The sequence below is a fragment of the Lepus europaeus genome, chromosome 6 (assembly GCF_033115175.1).
Source record: "Lepus europaeus isolate LE1 chromosome 6, mLepTim1.pri, whole genome shotgun sequence".
Lineage (NCBI taxonomy): Eukaryota > Metazoa > Chordata > Mammalia > Lagomorpha > Leporidae > Lepus > Lepus europaeus.
This window is the reverse complement of record NC_084832.1, coordinates 62,126,789-62,151,191: the sequence shown is the minus strand read 5'-3', so window position 1 is coordinate 62,151,191 and position 24,403 is coordinate 62,126,789. Positions and strand designations below refer to the sequence as shown.

The window sequence follows — 24,403 nt, the reverse complement described above, 5'->3', positions numbered from 1 at the left end:
CCACCCTTGAAATTTCTGATAGAAAAAAAAAGATAAAAAAACAACATTCTATTAAAGTCTCCTCCTTATGTCTCTAAGTGTATTAATGGGTACAGTTGTTAGAGCAACATATTGAGGAATAAAGGGAGGAATCCACAGGGGTTATCCTCTGTAATGTATAATGGCAGTTCTTTTGCCAATTGTTATAAGCTCAATTAGTAATAAACCGGAAAATCCTAAGTCACCATTCTTAATTGCCCTTACTCAATGTGATTATTTTAAAACTACATGAGACAACTGTTGCATGATCCTCAAGGTCCATGCCAGAGGACTGTGTTCTAAGTTACAAAGAATTAAAAATAGATCTGGAGTGTGATGATAATATACTCCCTGTGAAGTTGAATATGAGTATGCTTAGTACCTTGAATCAAGATATGACAGGTCCTTAATAAGTGCTGATCTACTTAGGAACAATCATCAACCTGTGCAAATGTAAGACACAATTTCTGGAGGCTCAGATACTTTAAAGTTGATTGACACAGCTATATGTAGGACAGAAGTTGTAAGATTCAGTAAATGTTAATGCACTAGATCATAGCCAAAAGGCCGAGAAACAATTAGATTCAGTAAGTGTTAATTAAGACAGCTAAGAAATAAGTTGTCTCCCATCTACATGTCTCTAACTCACTCAGGAAATCTTTTATGCAAAAGCATTTATTACTTCGATTTGAAGGTTATTATTCCAAAGAACATTTTACCCATATACGGAAACTCATTCTGAATATAGACGTGTTCTACTTTGGAGTTTTGTTCTGTGAGGGTGAAAAAATGATGTCACCATACACTACAACCCAACAGGAAAAAAATATTTTGAAAATTATTCAGGCTAGAGTTAAGGTGGTTACAACTGCATGTGGCATGAATTGATATTCATCACATCCAACCCTACTCTGCTGCAAATCTGTACTGGCTCGAGTGGCATCCCAAGTCCTATAAGAAGACGGCCGAAGGAACATCTGACATACACGCACAATTAATGGATTTTGAAGGCATATGTTGGATTTCATGCAGAATTTTTATCCATTTGTGTCTGGATGTAAACAATCAATAACCTTTGATTCATCACATGAGCAAAGTCCTTCAAATTAGGGACTTTGTACTGGTCCTGAAAAGTGGCTCTTACTAAAGTTTTGACCTTTCAAACACTGTGTTTGTACTGGAGAAGACATGTTAGATCATTTTGCGTGGGTTTCTAAACATTTCTGTAACCTTTACATTACATACTACTTGGCAAAGCAGTTTTTATAATTCTCGGGAAGTTGTTTAGCCAAAAACATCAAATTCATCCTTAAAAACACAGTATTTTATTATTAGGTTTTATAAAAGATTCATTTATTTGAAAGTTCTGAGACAGCACGATGGTGCAGCGAGTTAAAGTCCCTGCCAGAGGAGAGGGAAAGGGAGATAGAGAGAGAGAAAGGAAGAGAGAGGTGCATCTTCCATCCCTAGTTCACTTCCCAAATGGCTGCAATGGCCAGGGCTGGTCCAGGCTGAAGGCAGGAAACAGGAACTCCATCCAGGTCATGTAGGCAGCAGATGCTCAAGCCACTGGGCCATTTTCTGCTGCCTTCCCAAGCCATCAGCAGGGAGTTGGAGCAAAAGTGGAGCATCCAGGACTCAAACCAGCACTCCAGTATGGGATGCCAGCATTGCAAGTGGCGACTTAATCTGCTGCACCACACTGCTGGTACCATTATTGGGTCTTATTACACATCTAGCATCTGGTGGACTTGTCATCTATGCAAACAGATGTTTTATCAATCTTGGACGTCATTAACTCCATAACAGGAGATGTTAAAAAAAAACTCGGTAGGGGCTGGTGCTGTGGCATAGTGGGTAAAGCCGCCGCATGCAGTGCAGGCATCCCATATGGGCGCCAGTTCGAGTCCCGGGTGTTCCACTTCTGATTGAACTTTCTGCTATGGCCTGGGAAAGAAGAGGTAGACGGCCTAAGTCTTTGGGCCTCTGAACCCATTTGGGAGACCCAGAAGAAGCTCCTGGCTCCTGCCTTTGGACCAGCATAGCTCCAGTCATTACGGGCATCTGGGGATTGAACCAGGGGTTGGAAGTCTTCTCTCTGCCTCTCCTTCTATATGTAACTCTAACTTTCAAATAAATAAATCTTAAAAAAAAAGAGTCCGTAGCATGTTGTCCCTGAGGTACTTGTTAGTGAAGATGAAAGTATTCTGCCTTGGGGGCCCACAATGTGGCACAGCGGGTTAAAGCCTTGGCCTAAAGTGCTGGCATCCCATATAGGTGCCAGTTTGAGCCCTGGCTGCTCCTCTTCCGATCTAGCTCTCTGCTATGGCCTGGGAAAAGCAGTAGAAGATGGCCCAAGTCCTTGAGCCCCTGCACGCACATGGGAGACCCAGAAGAAGCTCCTGGCTCCTGGCTTTGGATCAGTGCAGCTCCTGCCGTTGAGCCATCTGAGGAGTGAACCAGGCGACAGAAGACCTCTCTATCCGTCTATACCTCTCTCTCTGTAACTCTGTCTTTCAAATAAATAAAAATAAATCATAAAAAAAGAAAGTGTTCTGCCAGAGATATGGAGGAAGCCAACTAAAACACAAAAAAGGCTGAGGTTCTGCATGTGGTGGGCAAGCGTTTTCATGAAGGCCAAGGGGGTTTACTGCAGGGCTTGACTGTTAGCTCTAAAATAGAATGTAATGTGTGCTTGCTTTTCCCCCTTAGGCTTTACCTACGAAGAAATGAACTGGACAATCCTCATAAACAAAGAACATGGAAAATCTACGGCCCACGGTTTGCAGTGGAGATTCATTTTGATAAGACAAGAACTAGTTATGTTGTAGCTGGTACCCATTCAAGTGTACCTCGTCTTGTAGCATACTATCATTCTTCCTAATCCAAGCCACACATTTATATTTTCCTAAGCCATGTCTTTGTAGGTACATGCAAACCAACTTTTGTCTATGTATATTGTTGTACATAATTCTTAAGACATTCATTAAGTATCAATAGTGTTTTCTTTCCTTTTGTAACTTATTTATTTGAAATGCAGAGCAACACAGAAAGAATGAGTGAAAGAGAAAGAGAAGGAGGGAATATCTTCCATCCACTAGTTCACTGCTCAAATGGCCAGAGAGCCCAGGCCAGGAGCCCAGTACTCTATCCAGATTCCTACGTGGATGGCTGGGGTCCAGGCACTTGGGTCATCTTCACTCTCTTCCTAGGCACATTAGGAGGACGGTGGATCAGATGTGGAGCAGCCGGGACTTAATCAGCGCTCCAACATGGGATGCCAGTGTTGCAAGCACCCACTGCACCACAGCGCAGAGCTCAGTTTCCTTCTTTTTTGAAGGAATATATTTCATGCTGTTTCCACCCTGTATTGAGATAAATGTGGAACAGGGGGTAAAGGCGCATTGGTGTTTCATTTTGAATAACTTGAGATAATGAAACTTTCCTATCAAATGACTGATTTTAAGACTTTTCTCGCCCCGCTCAGCGCCTCTGCGGGCTGCACCAGTTTTCCAGGCGCGCTGTTAACAGGCGCAGCTGCCCCGCATCCAGAGACCAAGCCCTCTCAACTTGAGGTGGCCGCTGTCCAGGGTGCTCTCTTCCACCTCCTCCTCACCTCCGGAGGCGGCTGCAGCTAAGACGGAGGGCGGTGGCGCACCCTGGCCCCGCAGCCCAGGGGGAAGGCGGTAGCGGGCAGGTGTCTGAGGGGCGCGGGCTGGGGCTGAGCGATACTTTGTGCGCGTACTCGCCTCAGCGCCGCGGGTGCACCCTGAAGTCGCTGACGCCGGGGCTGGTGGGGATGCGGGGCGGCGGCCGCGGCAGGTCCCCTGAGCCGCCGCACGCTGGCTTGATGGGGGCCGTCCAGCACCCGCTACGGGGAGTCCCGGAAGATGATGACAGGTGGTGGCTGGGGCGGTTGTCTGGCATCAGCGCCTCCAGGCCCCGGATCACCTCCCGAACGCGCGATCCGCAGCTCCAGCGGCCCCAGGCTGTCCGGCGGGAGCCTGGGTCTGGGTCCTCGCCGCCCGCCCGCGCCGCTCCAATGAGTCGCCGGCTCCCGCCCGGCGGAGGTTTCCCGGAATCCTGCACAGCGACCACCAGAGGAGTTGAGCGGCCCGGCGCGGGTCGGGGCGGGTCGGGAGCCGGAGGGCCGGGCCTCAGGTCAAGCCTGCCCTTGGCTCTTTGGACTGCCCCAGCGCGGTCTGCAGAAGCAGGAGCAGCCCACGGCCTGGCCTTTGAGTCTCACAAAACAGCACACGGGGCGCTCAGCCCCCCAGAATCCCAACCTGTAGCCGCCATCCCCGCTATTACCTCCCAGGTTACGATTCGCGCCTGCGCGGAGCCAGTCAGTGCGAGGTCCTTGCCGGTTGGCCACAGCGGCCAGTGACATCTCCACAGCCACCGGCCGGGCTCGTCTCCAGGCGGACGGGGCGGGGCCGGGCCTGAGCGCGAGTCCTTTCTGCCACGCCATTGGCCGCCGCTCTGAGGATTTTTCCCCGTCTCGAGGACCAAACGCGTTGGAAACCTCAGGGGAGCGGGCCGCGTCCGCTTGCGCCCAGACACCCCATCGGGGCCCCCGGCCATTGCAGCCCCCTCGCAGGCTGCCGGGGTGCGGCCCTGGAAGGAAGGTGAGCGAGGGGTTGACTGGAAAAGCGTCCGCGCGGGCAGACCGGGGCCGTCGTTGCCCGCGGCTGGCGCCCCGCTCGGCTCCGCCCCGCCGGCCGCGGCCTCCTGAGGCGGTTGGGCTGCGGGTCCCGCGCGCCCAGTGTCTCAAGGGCTGGGGCCTGGGCGTCTCCGGCCCTCGCCGCCCGCCGCGCCCCCTGCGGGCCAGTGCAGGAAGCGCTCTCCAGTCCCGGCGCTGCGCACAGCGTCCCGCACCGCCTCGCCGGCTCCCTGAGCGTCTCCTCAGCGGGATGGGCCCTCGGTCAGCCGGAGCCCGCCCACGCCTGAGGGCACCGCGCGAGGCACCGGCGTCGGTGCGGCGAGGGGGGCGGGGGAAGGCGGCAAACGGCCGAACAGCAGCCCGACGCCGAGACGCCCGGTAAAGGAATCCTAGAGGGAGGGAAGAGCCGACGGTTAGAGCCGAATGTAGGGAGCCAGGCGTCCGTTTACTTCAGAGGAAACTAACGGAAACCTGTTAGGAGCACTTTACAAGATATTTGTAAGGGGGCCGGTGCTGTGGCGCAGCTGGTTACAGTGTCCGCCAGCAGTGCCGGCATCCCACATGGGCAGCGGCTCAAGACCTGGCTGCTCTACTTTTGATCCAGCTCTCTCCTTATGCCTCGGAAAGCAGTAGAAGATGGCCCAAGTCTTGGGCCCTGCACGTTTATCCCTTCAAAAAGGAAAAAAACGAAGGTCAGCATTGAGGTGCCAGTGCAGTGCACTGGATTCCCTTGTTGGAGCACTGATGAAGTCCCTGCTGCTCCACTTCTGATCCACCGTCCTCCTAATGTGCCTGGGAAGGGAGTGACGGTGACCCAAGTACCTGGATTCCTGCCATCCACGTAGGAGACCTGGATGGAGTACTGGGCTCCTGGCCTTGACTCTGTGGCCATTTGAGCAGTTAACCAGCAGATGGAAGTCTCTCTCTCTCTCTCTCTCTCTCTCTCTCTCTCTCTCTCTCTCTCCCTTTGCCTCTCTGCAACTCTGCCTTTCAAATAATTAAATATTAAAAAATATATATATTTGTAAATTTAAAAAATCCAAAACAAGTCTGTTCGTGCAAAATTTTAAAATGGGAGAAATAATTTATATGCATCCTCGCTGTTTGGTGTACAAAGTACATGACAAGATAGAGGAAACTGATATACACTATGTCAGGTGGCTTCAAGGAGGGAAATAGTGGCTGGGGAGTGGAAATGAAAAGATTTCACAAGGCACAATATGTAATTGCACCTTGGGAACTTGGAAGCAAATGAAAGCATCATTTCAAGACATAAGACCATGTGTGGCCTCCACAGGCCTACTGTAATAGTAACAGCTGGCTGCTGATACATCTATGGACAATGTGTGTGAATGCTCACAGTCTACCCTCAGAACTTTGCCAAGTAGGTATTCCTGTTTTCATAAAATCACATAACTCACAAGAAATCCTCGGGAGGAAAGGCCGGCTCAGAAAACTGCCTTCAAATTATAGTTTACAGCCTGCTGGAGAAAATGAGGTAAAGCCTGAAAAATCCCCCATCCTTCTAGATTTTGGAGTCCCATTTTTCATAGGTCTCCAATAGTTATGGGAAAATCCATTTTGGAATTCATTAAATTGTTAACTTGGAAACCTTAAAAAAAAAAAACTTGTCTCATCAATACCCATTTACTTACACAGTTTTGGATATTTAATCCTGCTTTGTTTCACATTTGTAACTTCAGATTTTCAGAAAGCTAATTTCTATTTTCTTCCTTTACTTGATTTGCAAACTCTCTGTTACCAAATATCACCTCAGCAGCAAAGTCTAAAATTTAAACCCAGAGAAGAGAAGTGTTGCACACGCCAGTCCCCAGAACTGACCCCCTGTTCTCTTGTTCCAAGCACTGCACAGGTAGCTTATGTGACAAACTTCAGTTACACACACACACACACACAGCAGGAGAGTAAGAGAATCCGGCTAAACACAGATAATAAACAATTTTCAGTAAATCTGATTTTGTGTACAAAAGACAAATACTGAATAATCTGTATTGTTTTAAAATTCATCAGCTCTGCTCAGACCAGCTTCATGCAGGCTTGGGGAACTCTGGAAGGAAGATGGCCCTGTGACCAAAGGGAATCACATTTTCTTGACTACTATAAATTTAAATACCTTTATATATATATATATATATATATATATATATATATATATATTTAATTTATTTTGGACAGAGTGGACAGTGAGAGAGAGAGATAGAAAGATCTTCCTTTACCATTGGTTCACCCTCCAATGGCCGCCGAGGCCAGTGCGCTGTGGCCGGCGCACCACGCTGATCTGAAGGCAGCAGCCAGGTGCTTATCCTGGTCTCCCATGGGGTGCAGTGCCCAAGCACTAGGGCCCTCCTCCACTGCACTCCCCGGCCATAGCAGAGAGCTGGCCTGGAAGAAGGGCAACCGGGACAGAATCCGGCACCCCGACCAGGACTAGAACCCGGTGTGCCAGCGCCACAAGGCGGAGGATTAGCCTGTTGAGCCACAGCGCCGGCCACTTTAAATACTTTCATTAATATTGCATTTTAATTAAATTTATTTAGGATTTTTTTTTTGACAGGCAGAGTGGATAGTGAGAGAGAGAAAGAGCGAAAGGTCTTCCTTTTTGCCATTGGTTCACCCTCCAATGGCTGCTGTGGCCGGCGCATCTCACTGATCCGAAGCCAGGAGCCAGGTGCTTCTCCTGGTCTCCCATGCGGGTGCAGGGCCCAAAGACTTGGGCCATCCTCCACTGCCTTCCCAGGTCATAGCAGAGAGCTGGCCTGGAAGAGGGGCAACTGGGATAGATCCGGCAACCCAACCGGGACTAGAACCCGGTGACACAAGGCTGAGGATTAGCCTGTTAAGCCATGGCGCCGGCCACTTTAAATACTTTCATTAGTATTGTATTTTCATTAAATTTATTTAGGATGATATTTTTATTTACATTATAGTCAAAGGCTTAATGATTCCACTAAATTAAAAGTTCAGAAAATATATAAGAATATAGTCCAGCAGGACTAATAGGCAAGATCTCTAAACAATAACCAAGTGAAAAGAATCCAAATTTGCTCATATAAAGCAAATTTTAAAAGTCACAAAAAACAATACTATTAGAGCATATAATTTCTATCAATCTCTTGGTCAAATGTTTAAAGCAAAGTTTGACAAAACACTGCAGAAGAACTGATTCACACAGGTATATTTTCTTTTATATTTTCCATTTCCCTTTCTTTTCCATCCTCCTCCTTCCTTTTTTGTTTAATTTTAGCTCCTACATAAAAAGGAGACCATGTTGTATTTATCTTACTATGTCAGCATATTTGAATTAACATAATGTATTTAGTTCAAACCATTTGGTTGTAAATGATAGAATTTCGTTCTTTTTTTAATAGATGAATAATATTCCAGTGTGGGCATGTGTGTATATCACCTTTTTTCCAATCAGCTGATAATGAACACCTTGGTTAAGTGCATATTTTGGCTATTGTGAACAGTGCTGCTGTAAACATGATGGAACATATATTTCTGATAAAATGAGTTAATGTCTTTGAGGTATATATCCAGGAGTGTGATTGCTGGTTCCTAGGGCAAGTCTATTTCTAGCATCTAAGAAAATTTCCATACATTTTCCACAGTGGCTGCACTAAATACATTCCCACCAACAGCATGAAAGAGTTCTCCTTTCTCATAATAACCATCAGTGTTATTGTTCTGTCTTTTGGGTAACAGCCATTCTGACAGGAGTGAGTTGATGTCTTATTGTGACGTTGATTTGCATTTCCCTAATGTCTAGTGATGTTGAGCATTTTTTCATGTATTTCTTGACAATTTATGTTTCTTTTGAAAACTATTCAGATCCTCTCTCATTGTTATTGTTGAGCTTTTTGTGTGTCTTTGCCTTCTAAATAAATATTTACATGATTTTTAAAAATTTTGAATAAATAGGTGAGTGAGCATGCACTTGTCATGTATGTGTATTTCAGAAAGATTGTGTATAAATGGAATTAAAATGTAAGTAGTTTCTTGGAAACATTTTTGGAACTTGCACAAACACACATACAAACATATATGTGTATATACATACATACATACATACATCAATATTTCATCAAAATGTACACAGTCCTCTTCAAGCACAAACACAAAATAATGATAGAAAGATTAAGGTTAAGATTTGTAAATCTTATTCTCCCTGTAAAACTAGTGTCTTAGGCACTCTCTAAATCTTCTTACTGTAGGATCTGTGGAGTACTTGCTGTTTTCCTAAGATGCAAGTATGCGTAAGACACACTCTTTGTTTCTAGAATAACTCTAATAATTAGATTGAAAAAAACTTGTTAAAATCATGCATCCCGGGGCCAGCACTGTGGAACAGTGCATTTAAGCCCTGGCTTGCAGTGCAGGCATCCCATATGGGCAGCAATTGAGTCCTGGCTTTTGAACTTCTGATGCAGCTCTGTGCTATTATGCCTGGGAAAGCAGCGAAGAATGGCACAAGGACTTGGGCCCCTGCACCCACGTTGGGGGCCCCAGAAGAACCTCGTGACTCCTGGCTTCAGATCAGCTCAGCTCCAGCCATTGCATCCATTTGGAGAGTACCAGTGGATGGAAGACCTCTCTCTCTGTCTCTACCTCTCTGTGTAACTCATGTCTTACAAATAACTAAAATAAATCTTTAAAAAGTAACTCATGTCTTTCAAATATCTAAAATAAATCTTTAAAAAAAAGGATTTGTCACTTAAAAAGCCTCATGCATCATCCTGACAGTTTTATTTTATTTATTCATTATTGGCATATGAAACTCATTTCTAATGCGAAATAACACATGCCATAAAATAGTTACATAAAATGGAACTTCCAAAACTTATGAAAAATGTATTTAAAGATTTTGAAATCTGTGTATAAAAGGGATCTTCAAAAGTTTAAGGTAAATGCATGAGGAATATTATAATGTATGGATTTAAGAATTATTTTTTGCTAAATATGCTTACATATTCATTTCATTTCCACAATTTTTTAACGGAGACTAAAACACATGGGTAAACACCAGTTTTTACCTAGAGCTACTGTAGATATGCAAAAAATTTAACATCATGCCTTTCTGACTATGTAATTTTGTCTCTTAGCCCACACCCAAATGAACTGGAGTCTGTCATTTATGTTGAAGACGTTACCAAAATGTGAGTACAAATAACTTAAGAAGATATGTATGTGAACCTGTAAACATTTGTTTATATAGGCAATTATACATGCACCTAGATATGTCTGTCAACAGTCACCAAAACGTCACAGAATGAAAGATGTTGACATTTGTAAAATTTGTTCATGGCAGTATCATTGGCAACACAGCATGCCTTTAACACTTTCTACATCTTCTTACAGTGTGATCTGTAGCAAACTTTCCTTTTTCTGAGTTCAAGTTATACATAGGAGACATCGGTGATGAAAGGCATGCCTCTTCCAGGCAGTGCATTTGCACCCCTCCCCCTTGGATTCTCATTCCTAATTTTTATGATGATCTATTATCAGTTTACTTTGTGATCTTATAGTTAGCCCTACCCTAGAGGAGGTCAACAAATAGTCTGAAGAGAAAGAATACAAAACAAAATAAAACAAAACTAAACAATTGGGGCTGAGGCAGTGGTGCGGCAGGTTAACACCCTGGCCTGAAGTGCTGGCATCCCATATGGGTTCTGGTTCAAGACCTGAAGGCTCCACTTCTGATCCAGTTCTCTGTTATCCTCTGGGAAAGCAGTAGAAGATAGCCCAAGTCCTTGAGCCCCTGCACCTGCGTGGGAAACCTGGAAGAAGCTCCTGGCTCCTGGCTTTGGTTCAGTTTGCCTCTGGCTTTGCGGCCAATTGCAGAGTGATCCATCAGAGGGAAGACCTCTCTCTCTCTCTCTCTCTCTCTCTCTCTCTCTCTCTGTGTAACTCTGACTTGCAAATAAATAAATAAAAAGAAAACTAAAAAGTCGCTTCTCAGTGGAAGAGACAAGGGCTATAAATAATCAGCAATTGTCCAAATGACTATCTTTCTCAACTACATTATATTTCAGATATTTTATTAGTTGCACCCGATCAGGGAAAACATATGATATTTGTCTTGTGGGACTGGTTTATTTCACAAAGTGTAATGGTTTCTAGCTATGACCCTCTTGTAGGAAAAGATAGGATTTTGTTTTCAGTGATGAAGTGTATTTATTCCTTTTTTTAACTTTTATTTAGTAAATATAAATTTCCAAAGTACAGTGTATGGATTACAATGGCTTTCCCCCCCATAATTACCCTCCCACCCATAACCCTTCCATCTCCCGCTCCTCTCCCATTCCATTCACATCAAGATTAATTTTCAATTCTTTTTATATACAGAAGATCAATTTAGTATGTATTAATTAAAGATTTCATCAGTTTGTACCCACGCAGAAACACAAAGTGTAAAAATACTGTTTCAGTATTAGTTATAACATCACTGCACATTAGACAACACATTAAGGACAGATCCCACATGAGATGTAAGTACACAGTGACTCCTGTTGCTGACTTAACAATTTGACACTCTTGTTTATGGCGTCAGTAATCTCCCTAGGCTCTAGTCATGAGTTGCCAAGGCTATGGAAGCCTTTTGAGTTCACCGACTTCAATCTTATTTAGACAAAGTCATAGTCAAAGTGGAAGTTCTCTCCTCCCTTCAGAGAAAGGTACCTCCTTCTTTGATGGCCCCGTTCTTTCTACTGGGATCTCACTCACAGAGATCTTTCATTTAGATCTTCTTCTTTTTTTTTTCTTTTCCATGGTGTCTTGGCTTTCCATGCCTAAAATACTCTCATGGGCTCTTCAGCCATATCCAAATGCCTTAAGGACTGATTCTGAGGCCAGAGTGTTGTTTAGGACATCTGCCATTCTATGAGCCTACTGTGTATCCCACTTCCCATGTTGGACCCTTCTCTCCCTTTTTTATTCTATCAGCTAGTATTAGCAGACACTAGTCTTGTTTGTGTGATCCCTTTGATTCTTAGACCTATCAGTGTGATCAATTGTGAACTGAAATTGATCACTTGGACTAGTGAGATGGCATTGGTACATGCCACCTTGATGGGATTGTATTGGAATCCCCTGGCACATTTTTAACTCCACCATTTGGGGCAAGTCCGATTGAGCATGTCCCAAATTGTACATCTCCTTCCTCTCTTATTCCCACTCTTATATTTAACAGGGATCACTTTTCATTTAAATTTAAACACCTAAGAATAATTGTGTGTTAATTACAGAGTTCAACCAATAGCATTAACTAAAACAAAAAAAATACTAAAAAGGATAAAGTATTAAATTGTACATGAACAGCCAGGACAAGGGCTGAGTAGTACTACATTATGTGTGTGTATCTCTCCCTCTGTGTGTGTATATGTGTGTATGTGTGTGTATTTCTTGATCTAGTCAGTAGTTGGTGGAAATCTGTGTTGATTCCATATCTTGCCTACTGTGAATTATGCTGCAATGAACATGGGATATAAATATCTGTTTCATGTACTATTCTCTTTTCGATTGGGTAAATTCCCAGGAGTTGGATTACTGGGTCATATGGTAGGTCTATATTCAGGTTTAGATGTATCTCCGTACTGTCTTCCACAGTAGTTGTACCAGTTTACATTTCTACCAGCAGTGGATCACAGTACGTTTTTCCCCACATCCTCAACAGCATTTTTTGTTTGTTGATTTCTGTATGCAAGTCATTCGAATTGGAGTGAGGTGGAACCTCTTTCAGTTTTGATTTGCTTTTCCCTGATGGCTTGTGAATGTGAGCATTTTCCCAAGTGTCAGTTAGCCATTTGAATTTCCACTCTTGAGAAATGCCTAAGTCTTTTGCCCATTTCTTTACTAGGTTGTTTGATTTGTTGTTGTTGAATTTTTTGAGCTCTTTATATATCCTGAGTGTTCACCCTTTATCAGTTGCACAGTTTGCAAATATTTTCTCTCATTCTTTTGGTTGCTACTCCAGTTTGCTGAGCATATTTTTTTACAGTGCCAAAGCTTCTCAGCTTATGTAAACTCATTTATCAATTTTGTATTCAATTACATGTGCCTCTGGCATCTATTCCAAGAATACTTTGTCTATGCCAATGTCTTGTAGAGTATCCCCCATGTTCTCCAATAATTTGATGGTATCGGGTCATAGATTTAGGTCCTTGATCCACTTTGAGGGGATTTCTGTGCAGGGTGTAAGGTAGAGATCTAATTTCATACTTCTCTATGTGGAAATTCAGTTTTTCTAGCACTGTTTGTTAAAGAGAGTTCTCAGCTCTGTGGATTGGTTTTAGCTCCTTTATCAAATATATGTTGGTTGTAGATGCGTAGACTGATTTCCAGAGTTGCTATTCTGTTCCATTGTTCTGTAAGTCTGTTTTTGTACCAGTATCAGGCTGTTTTGATTAGAACTGCCCAGTAGTATGTCTTGAAATCAGGTATTGTGATGCCTTCAGTTTGTGTTTGTTTTGTGTGTGTGTATGTGTGTGTATAAGATTGCTTTACCTATTTGGTAAACCATATGTTTCCATATGAACTTCAGCATTGTGTTCTCTAGAAATGTGAACAATTTCCTTGGTATTTTGATTGGAATCTCATTGAATCTGTAAATTTGCTCCTGGTAGTATGGACATTTTGATGATATTGATTCTTCCAAACTATGAACATGGAAGATGTTTCCATTTTTTTCTTCTATCATTTCTTTAGTGTTTTGTAGTTTTCATTGTAGAGATCTTTGACATCCTTGGTTAAATTTACTCTAAGGTATTTGATTCTTTTTAGAGTTATTTTGAATGGAACTGATCTACAAGTTCTTTCTCAGACATGGCATCGTCTGTGTATACAAAGTCTATTGATTTTTTTCTTTATTTTTTTGACAGGCAGAGTGGACAGTGAGAGAGAGAGACAGAGATAAATGTCTTCCTTTTGCTGTTGGTTCACCCTCCAATGGCCGCCGCGGCTGGCACGCTGTGGCCGGTGCACCGTGCTGATCCGAAGGCAGGAACCAGGTTCTTATCCTGGTCTCCCATGGAGGGCCCAAGCACTTGGGCCATCCTCCACTGCACTCCCAGGCCACAGCAGAGAGCTGGCCTGGAAGAAGGGCAACTGGGACAGAATCCAGTGCCCCGATCAGGACTAGAACTTGGTGTACCAATGCCGCAGGTGGAGGATTAGCCTATTGAGCCGTGGCACTGCCACAAAGTCTATTGATTTTTCTGTGTTGATTTTATACCCTGCACTTTACCATACTCTTTTTTGATTTCCAAGATTCTCTCAGTGGAGTTTTTTTGGATCTCCCATGTATAGAATCATGTCATCTGAAAAAGAGATAGTTTGAGTTCCTATTTTTTAATGTATAACACTTTGATTTCTTTTTTCTTGCCTAATGGCTGTAGCTAAAGCTTCTAGGATTATGTTAAATAGCAATGGTAAGAGTTGAAATCTTGCTGTGGTTCTGGTTGTTAGGGGGAATGCTATCAGCTTTTCTCCATTCAACAAGATGTATGCTATGGTTTGTCATGTATTGCCTAGATTGTGTCGAGGAATGTTCCATCTATATCCATTTTTATTAAGATGTTCATCATGAAAAAATGTTGTATTTTATCAAATGCTTTCTCTGCAGCAAATAGATAATCATATAATTTTTCTTCTTCAGTTAGTTTATGTGGTGATTTGTGAATGATGATGATTTATGAGTGATTTGTGAATGATGAGCCATTCCTGCATTCTGGGATAAATCCCACTTGGTCAGGGTTGGTGATCTTTCTGATGTGTTGTCAGATTCGATTAGCTAATATTTTTGTTGAGGATTTTTCCATATATGTTCATCAGGGATATTGGTCTATAGTTCTCTTTCTCTGTTGCAACATTTTCCAGGATTGGGTATTAAGGTCATGCAGGCTTCATAGAAGGAGTTTGGGAAGACTCCCTCTTTTAAATGGTTTTGAATAGCTTGAGGAGAAATGGAATTAGTTCTTCAAATGTCTGGTAGAATTCAGCAGTGGACTTCAATCTTAACATTGCCTTCACTGTATCCTATAAGTTTTTATATGATGTATTGTCAAATTCATTTGTTTCCAGAAGTTTTGTGATTTCTCTTTTGATTTCTTCCATGACCCACTGTTCATCCATGAGTGTGTTGTTCAGTCTCCATATGTTTGCATATGTTCTGAAGATTCCCAAGTTGATGGTTTCCAGCTTCATTCCGTTGTGGTCAGAGAAGATACATGGCATTATTTTGATTTTTTTTTTGAATTTGCAAAGACTTGCTTTGTGGCTTAGCTTATGGTCTATCCAAGAGAATGTTCCATGCCCTGATGATAAGAATGTGTATTTTAGAAACACCAGAAATCAATCCAAACATCTACAGCCAACTTATATTTGATCAAAGATCCAAAACTAATCCCTGGAATAAGGACAGTCTATTCAATAAATGGTGCTGGGAAGATTGGATTTCCACGTGCAGAAGCTTGAAGCAAGACCCCTACCTTTCACCTTACACAAAAATTCACTCAAGATTGATTAAAGACTTAAATCTACAACCCAAAACCATCAAATTATTAGAGAGTATTGGAGAAACCCTGCAAGATATAGGTACAGGCAAAGACATCTTGGAAAAGACCATAGAAGCACAGGCAGTCAAAACCAAAATTAACATTTGGGATTGCATCAAATTGAGAAGTTTCTGTACTTCAAAAGAAACAGTCAGGAAAGTGAAGAGGCAACCGACAGAATGGGAAAAAATATTTGCAAACTATACTACAAATAAAGGTTTGATAACCAGAATCCACAAAGAAATCAAGAAAATCCACAACAACAAAACCAACAACCCACTTAAGAGATGGGCCAAGGACCTCAAGAGACATTTTTCAAAAGAGGAAATCCAAATGGCCAACAGACACATGAAAAAATGTTCAAGATCACTAGCAATCAGAGAAATGCAAATCAAAACCACAATGAGGTTTCACCTCACCCTGGTTAGAATGGCTCACATTCAGAAATTTGCCAACAATAGATGCTGGAGAGGATGTGGGGAAAAAGGGACACTAACCCACTGTTGGTGGGAATGCAAACTGGTTAAGCCACTATGGAAGTCAGTCTGGAGATTCCTCAGAAACCTGAACATAACCCTACCATACAACCCAGCCATCCCACTCCTTGGAATTTACCCAAAGGAAATTAATTTGGCAAATAAAAAAGCCATCTGCACATCAATGTTTATTGCAGCTCAATTCACAATAGCTAAGACCTGGAACCAACCCAAATGCCCATCAACAGTAGACTGGATAAAGCAATTATGGGACATGTACTCCATAGAATACTATACAACAGTAAGAAACAATGAAACCCGGTCATTTGCAACAAGATGGAGGAATCTGGAATACATCATGCTGAGTGAATTAAGCCAGTCCCAAAGAGACAAATATCATTTGTTTTCCCTGATCGGTGACAACTGAGCACCAAAGGGGAAACCTGGTGGAGTGAAATGGACACTATAAGAAACAATGACCTTACATCCCATGTGGGATCTGTCCTTAATGTGTTGTCTAATGTGCAGTGATGCTATCTATGACTGGTACTGAAACAGTATTTTTGCACTTTGTGTTTCTGCATGGGTGCAAACTGATGAGATCTTTACTAATTATGTGCTGAATCGATCTTCTGTATATAAAGATAGTTGGAAATGAAAAAAAAACCTGGTGTTAAATTGGAAATGGCATAGAAAATTAATTAATTTTAAAAAAATATTATGTAGGATCTCTGCCTTTAATGTTCTGTACACTCTTATTTAATGCTATAACTAGTACTCCAACAGTATTTTTTTTCACTTTGTGTTACTGTATGGGAGCAAACTGTTGAAATCTCTACTTAATATATACTAAACTGATCTTCTGTATATAAAGAGAATTAAAAATGAATCATGATGTGATTGGAAGGGGAGAGGGAGCGGGGGGGGGAGGGTTGTGGGTGGGAGGGAAGTTTTGGGAGGGGGAAGCCATTGTAACCCATGGGCTGTGCTTTGGAAATTTATATTCATTAAATAAAAGTTTAATAAAAAAAAAGAAACAGTGACCTCATCAGCTCTTGTCCTGACTCTAGATGTACAATGTAATACTTTATCCTTTTTAGTATTTGTTGTTGTTGTTGTTGTTGTTGTTCTAGTACTAGTGGTTGAACCCTGTAATTAACTCACAATTATTCTTCGGTGTTTAAATTTTAACTGAAAAGTGATCCCTGTTAAATATAAGAGTGGGAATAAGAGAGGAAGGAGATGTACAATTTGGGACATGCTCAATCGGACTTGCCCCAAATGGTGGAGTTAAAAATGTGCCAGGGGATTCCAATACAATCCCATCAAGGTGGCATGTACCAATGCCATCTCACTAGTCCAAGTGATCAATTTCAGTTCACAATTGATCACACTGATAGGTCTAAGAGTCAAAGGGATCACACAAACAAGACAAGTGTTTGCTAATACTAGCTGATAGAATAAAAAAGGGAGAGAAGGGTCCAACATGGGAAGTGGGATACACAGTAGGCTCATAGAATGGCAGATGTCCTAAACAACACTCTGGCCTCAGAATCAGTCCTTAAGGCATTTGGATATGGCTGAAGAGCCCATGAGAGTATTTTAGGCATGGAAAGCCAAGACACCATGGAAAAGAAAAAAAAAAGAAGAAGATCTAAATGAAAGATCTCTGTGAGTGAGATCCCAGTAGAAAGAACGGGGCCATCAAAGAAGGAGGTACCTTTCTCTGAAGGGAGGAGAGAACTTCCACTTTGACTATGACTTTGTCTAAATAAGATTGAAGTCGGTGAACTCAAAAGGCTTCCATAGCCTTGGCAACTCATGACTAGAGCCTAGGGAGATTACTGACGCCATAAACAAGAGTGTCAAATTGTTAAGTCAGCAACAGGAGTCACTGTGTACTTACATCTCATGTGGGATCTGTCCTTAATGTGTTGTCTAATGTGCAGTGATGTTATAACTAATACTGAAACAGTATTTTTACACTTTGTGTTTCTGCGTGGGTACAAACTGATGAGATCTTTACTAATTATATACTAAATCGATCTTCTGTATATAAAGATAATTGGAAATGAAAAAAAAAAACCCCTGGTGTTAAATTGGAAATGTCATAGAAAATTAATTAATTTAAAAAAATATTATGTAGGATCTCTGTCTTTAATGTGCTGTACACTGTTATTTAAGGCTATAACTAGTACTCCAACAGTATTTATTTTTTCACTTTGTGTTGCTATATGGGGGCAAACTGTTGAAATCTCTACTTAATATATACTAAACTGATCTTCTGTATATAAAGAGAATTGAAAATGAATCTTGATGTGAATGGAAGGGGAGAGGGAGAGGGAAAGGGGAGGGTTGCAGGTGGGAGGGAAGTTATGGGAGGGGGGAAGCCATTGTAAGCCATAAGCTGTACTTTGGAAATTTATATTCATTAAATAAAAGTTTAATTTAAAAAAAAGAATGTGTATTTGCCACTGTGGGGGTGAAAGGTTCTGTAGATATCCATTTGGTCTATAGTGTTGATTAACTCAGTTGTTTTTTTTTATCTGTCTCATTGATCTGTCCATTGCTGAAAGGGGGGTATTGTAATCCACTATTATTATTATATTTGAGTTTGTGTGCCCCTTTAGGTCTACTAACTTTTTTTAAGTATCCTGGTAGCCTGTAGTTGCATGTATATACATTTATTATAGTCACATATTTCTGTTGGATTGATCCCTTTATCATTACATTATGCCCGTCTGTGTCTCTGATAACAGTGGTTTTGTTAAAGTCTATTTTGTCTAATATTTGATTGGCAACACTACCTCTATTATTGTTTATATTATCATTGACTATCTTTTTGCATCCTTTCACTTTCAGTAAGTGTATACTGTTGCTGGTGAGCTGTGTTTCTTGTAGGCAGCAAATAGATAGGCCTTGTTTTTTAATCCATCCAGCCAGTCTGTATCTTTTAATGGAGAATTGAGGCCATTTACATTCAAGGTGACTATTGATAAGTAATGACTTGGCTCTATCATTATTCCATAAATCTTCCAATTGTTTACTTTGGATATTTTTTTGTATTTCTGCTAATGGTTTTTCTACCTTTTCATTCTTTTATAATGATGTCTATCTTTCTGTGTGTAACACATTCTTAAACATTTTCATAAGTCTGGATTAGTACTGACAAATTCTTTCAATTTCTGTTTGTTATGGAAATCTTTATTTCTCTTTCATTCAGAAATGCATGCTTTGCAGGGTACAGTATTCTGGGTTGACAGTTTTTTCTCTTAAGACTTGGACTAGATCTCGCCATTCCTTTGTGGCCAGCAGGGTTTCTGAAGAGAAGTCAGTTTGAGTTTAATTGGCAAGGCTCTGAAAGTAATCTGGCATTTCTCTCATGCCTATTTTTGAATATTTTCATTATATTTTATTGTGGAAAGTTTGACTCAATGTGTAGTGGTGAGGGCTTTTTTGTTGTTGTTGTTGTTGTTGTTATGTCTGTTAGGAGTTTGTGTGCTTCCTTTATTTGAACATCCCTTTCTTTCTCCAAATTTGGAAAGTTTTCTATAAATATTTCACTAAATTGGCTTTCTTTTTTTTTTTGACAGGCAGAGTGGACAGTGAGAGAGAGAGACAGAGAGAAAGGTCTTCCTTCCTTTGCCGTTGGTTCACCCTCCAATGGCCGCCGCGGCCGGCACGCCACGGCTGGCACACCGCGCTGATCCGAAGGCAGGAGCCAGGTGCTTATCCTGGTCTCCCATGGGGTGCAGGTCCCAAGCACTTGGGCCATCCTCCACTGCACTCCCTGGCCACAGCAGAGAGCTGGCCTGGAAGAGGGGCAACCGGGACAGAATCCAGTGCCCCGACTGGGACTAGAACCCAGTGTGCCAGTGCTGCAGGCAGAGGATTAGTCTATTGAGCTGTGGCGCTGGCCTAAATTAACTTTCTATATCTCCTATCATTCCACTCCTTCTGGAACTCCTAAGACCTGTATGTTTAATGATTTGATTGTATTCCATGGATCTGCAACACTGTTTTTAAGTTTTCTATTATTTTCTTTTTTTAGTCTGACTAAAAATTTCAAAGATTTGTCTTCTACTTCAGGTGATCTTTCCTCTGCTATTCAAGTCTGCTATTCAGACTTTCCACCACATTTTTTATTTCACCCATTGAATTCCTCATTTCTAATATTTTACTTTGATTTCTCTTTGTATTCTCAATTTTCTGGGAAAACTTTCCATTCATGTCATGCATGATTTTCTTTTGTTCTGAATTTTTTTTGTGGAATCCTATAATTAATTTGCTAAACTCCATTTCTGGTATTTCCTGGGTCTCTTCATCTTTGAATTCTAATGATGAAATATTGTTGTGTTCCTCTGGGGCAGTGATGGTGACATCCTTAATTTTTACTCAGATTTTTTGGCATTTGTGGAGTTGATTTTTAATTTTTTCTTCTGTTGGTTTTTATCATTGGGATTATGCTACTGTGGCTTCGTGGAATGCCTGCCCTTTTAATGAATACCTGGAAGCCTGTGGTAGGTTTGGCCTGGGAGGTATGGCCAGTGCTCTAGAATGGGTAACACCCAAGTTGGGCAAGGTAGAATTCCAAAGCCAGCTATGCACTACACCTTTTTGTGTAGAAACCCAGGCCCCAAGGTCTTAGATCCTAGGGCTCCCACGGACACAGAGACCAGAGAGCACTTCCAGTATGGGAAACCCTCTGTCTCTTATAGCTATCCAGCCACCTTCCAGCCAAGCTCTGAGGCAATGAGGGTGGTAGATTTTTCCCTCTGCTGGTATCTGGATTACACACCCACATGGCAGTCACTGCTGCCAGTGATGTGTTATGGTGGTCTGTGTCAGTGAATTGTTTTGTGCCCTGCAGGCTTCTGATTTAAAATGGCATCACCCTGACTTGGCTAAGTCATGGGTTCTATTTTGGAGATATTGTTTGAATCAGCCATCCTCCTTCTCCACTTCCACTAGGAGCAGAAATGGCTGCCAGCAACTGCCAGCTCCCTAGACTGAAGTATGAACCTGTGCGGTGCTCTCTCTGTCTCTATGCCCACATATTGGTGCAGACTGACCTCCCCATGCTATCTCAAAAATTCCACTTGCTCCAGGTCTGCACAGCAGCAGGTCTCTGAGTGTGTGTTATCACCAACCAAACAGGGTCAAGCTGTTTCCCCTCCCTTTCTGGGGCTTCCTGGCTTGTTTCTCTCCAAATCTCCTCTGAGCATGTCCCTTCTACCCTGTTCTCTGTACTGTTACTTACTAGCCCTGTGAAGCATTCCATTCCATAATATGCCATTACCCCCACCCCACCCTGACTATACACTTTTATAATCCTTTAGAATACACCCAAATGAACTGACATCATTAACCTATGTGGAACATATTAATAAGATATGCCACACACACACATACACACACACACAAAGACTACAAACACAGTTCATAGGAAAGGGTCAAATTTTTGGTACCGTAATTGTCACCACTGGGAATGCTGAAATTGCTTAACAGAGTGCCTAGTTTGTATCCTGGCTCCTCACTTTCAGTTCAGCTTCCTGCTAATACATACCCTTGGAGGTAGCAAGGAATGGCTCAAGTGCTTGGGTACTGCTCCCAAGTGGAGACCTGGGTTGAATTCAGGTTCCTGGCTTCAGCTTGGCCCAGTTGTGTCTGTTGTAGGCATTTGGAGAGTGAACCAGCCAAGAGAAGATGCCTTTCTGTTTGTCTCTCTTTCTTCATTCAAATAAAATGGAAAAAAAATGAGCTTGAATGGTTCAGCTTTTGACCCAGTGGATAACATATCACTTGACACATCACTTGAGACCCAACTTCCCATGTGAAAGTGCCTGCATTTGACTGCTGGCCTCATCTCTGATTCTGCTTCCTCTAGTGCTAGAAGGTGTCAGGTGACAGGTAGTTGGATCCTTCCAACCATGTGGAAGACCCAGATTGAATTCCAGATTCCAAGCCTTGGCACAGGCCAGTTCTGACTGTGGCAGGCACTGGCAGAATAAACTGTCTCTTTGTACAAAAACTGAATATGGATCTTAAATAATTTTTTCACAGGCCAAAGACATTCATTATAAATATACAAAGCTCATTTCCATGCAAAAGTGATATGTAAGTTTTCACCTCACTGCCTTACATGGGAATAGATGTCAACCAGTATACAACTAACTGTAGAGGAATTTTAACTAAGAATGAAGTCTAGGAAATCACATTGGTATCTGAGTATTGTCATTTTTAACTTTTTATCAATGTCCCATACGAATTCACATCAACAGCCTAGGAAGAAACTACCATTGACGGGTCAGATATAAATATACCCATAGATGGGGGCAAATGTTGTACAGCAGACTAGGCTACTGCTTGGGACACCCACAACCCATATTGAGGTGCTAGTTCAAGTCATGGCTACTCTGCTTTCAATCTAGCTCCCTCTAATACTCCTGGTAACCAACAGATGACAGCTCAAGTGCTAGAGTCTTGTCACCCTTGTGGGAGACCAAGATGGACTTACTGACTTCTGGGTTCATCTTGGTCCAGCTCCAACTATTGCATCCATTTGGGGAAGAAACCAGCAGATGGAAGATCTCTCTCTCTCTCTTTCCTCAACACTGCTTTTCAAATAGATAAATCTTAAAAAATAAAGATATACAGATAAAGTTACATGGATGGATATTTATATTCACACTAATTATATATGCATTTGTATACAATGAGCATACATGAACACTTGTGCCCACACATATACACAAGAGAGCAGAGCAAGAGGGGATTGAGTGATATGGGAAGTTCATAGTGAGTAGTTATGCTTTGACAGTGGGTAACATATGCATTTACTAACATCACATCTTATTGAATTGGTATCTTTATCATTATATAGTATCCTTCTTTGTCTCTTTTTACAGATTTGTCTCATTCAATTTGAGAAATTCAATAATTTCATATATTTCCATGATGATAGTTATTTTTGTTTCTGTCTATAGAACTCTAAGCACTTTATAAAGCTGATCTGATATAGACAAATTTCTTCTTTTTGTCTTAGAATATCTGTATTATTATTAATTAATTCACTTGCATCTTATATCTACAATAGGAACATAATTATTCTTCCCAGCGTACTCACCTTCCCACCCACTCTCTCACTCCTCTTGCTTTTCCCTCTCCTGTTCCCTGCCCTTAGATCTATTTTTATATAACTCTATATACAGAGGGCTAACACTATGCTTAGTAAAGACTTCAGTGCTTAGTATGATAAAGAAAAAGAAAAAGGAAGATGAAAAAAAACTCTGTTCCTTTACAGTCCAGACAAGTGCTGTTCAAAATTATTGCATCTCCAAGGTGATTTTGCTTTTCTTTTCTTCCTTTTTTCTCTTCCTTCCTTCCTATCAGTGATCACCTGAGTCTCTTGAGATGAGCTGCCTGGGCTATGGAAGACTTTTAGATCACTAACTTGACAAGGCCATAAGCAATGTGGAAGTTCTCTCCTCCTTTCAGAGAAAAATACATCCTTCTTTTGTGGCTGCTTCTTTCCACTGGGGTCTCACCCACATAGGCCTTTTATGTAGAACATTTTTGCCACAGTGTCTTGGCTTTCCATGCCTGTAATGCTGACCTGGGCTTTTTGTCCAGGTCAGATTGCCTTAAGGGCTGATTCTGAGGTCAGAGTACTACTTAAATCAATTGTCATTCTATGAGTCTGCTGTATGGACTGCTTCCCATGTTGCATCCTTCATTCCTTTTTAATTCTATTATTTCCAGACACGTAGTCCTATTTATATGATCACTTCAATGCTTTTTCGTATCTATATGGTCACTTTGCAGCTTAAACTTATTCATTTGATCTCTGTAACACTTAAGCTGCAATTTTAACAGTGAGCTTAAGGGTATTTGGGGCTCTGTGCCAAGTTTTAAACTTTACCCTTAGAAGTAAGTCCATAGGAATGTATGGAGAACTATACTCTTTGCAATTACAAACTTCATATATTTCACATTTACAACTTCAGTATCTTGGTAATTCTTCGCATTGTGCCTGCACTCCCACCCACACTCCCACCCTTTCTTCCTCTCCCTTTCTTAGTCTCACTCTTGTTTTTACTAAGATCTATTTTCAATTGACTTTATACACATATGATTAATTCTATGTTTAGTAAAGTGCTCAATGATTAGTATGAAATAAAAAATTGTGATGACAATAGGATAAAAGAAAATAAAAACAAAAACAAAAAATTAAAAGAGAAAGGCTGTTCAATGTAATTGCTTTTAAAGTATGAATTTCATTTCTACAGATTGCATTTTATGTTCTCTATTAATTATTGCAGGTCAGGGTGAACATAAACATTTTGTGCCTATGAGATTGGCTTATTTCTCTAAGTATGATGTTTTCAAATTCATTCATTTTGTTTCAAAAGACCTGATTTATGTTTTTTATTCCTGTGTAGTATTCTGTGATGTACATATCCCATAATTTCTTTATCAAGTCTTCAGTTGACAGGCATTTGTATTGATTCCATGTCTTTTCTATTGGGAATTGAGAAGTGATAAACATGGAGGTGCAGATTGCTCTTTCATATGCTGTTTTCATCTCCCTTGGGTAGAATTCCAGGAGTGGAATGACTGAGTCATATAGTATATCTATATTCAGATTTCTGAGGTATCTCCATACTGATTTCCTA

The 24,403-nt window shown here is 41.5% G+C and overlaps 1 protein-coding gene across 1 annotated transcript in view; it reads left to right on the top strand.

The window, feature by feature from the left end:
* Positions 1-4,519: 4,519 nt before the first annotated feature.
* The window catches only part of LOC133762338 (mitochondrial ornithine transporter 1-like), a 37,253-nt gene continuing 17,369 nt past the window's right edge, over positions 4,520-24,403 (top strand). The window contains exons 1-2 of the mRNA XM_062195338.1: positions 4,520-4,646; positions 9,805-9,858. The gene's annotated coding sequence lies outside the window, so the exon portion shown is untranslated. The remainder of the gene's footprint in view (positions 4,647-9,804; positions 9,859-24,403) is intronic.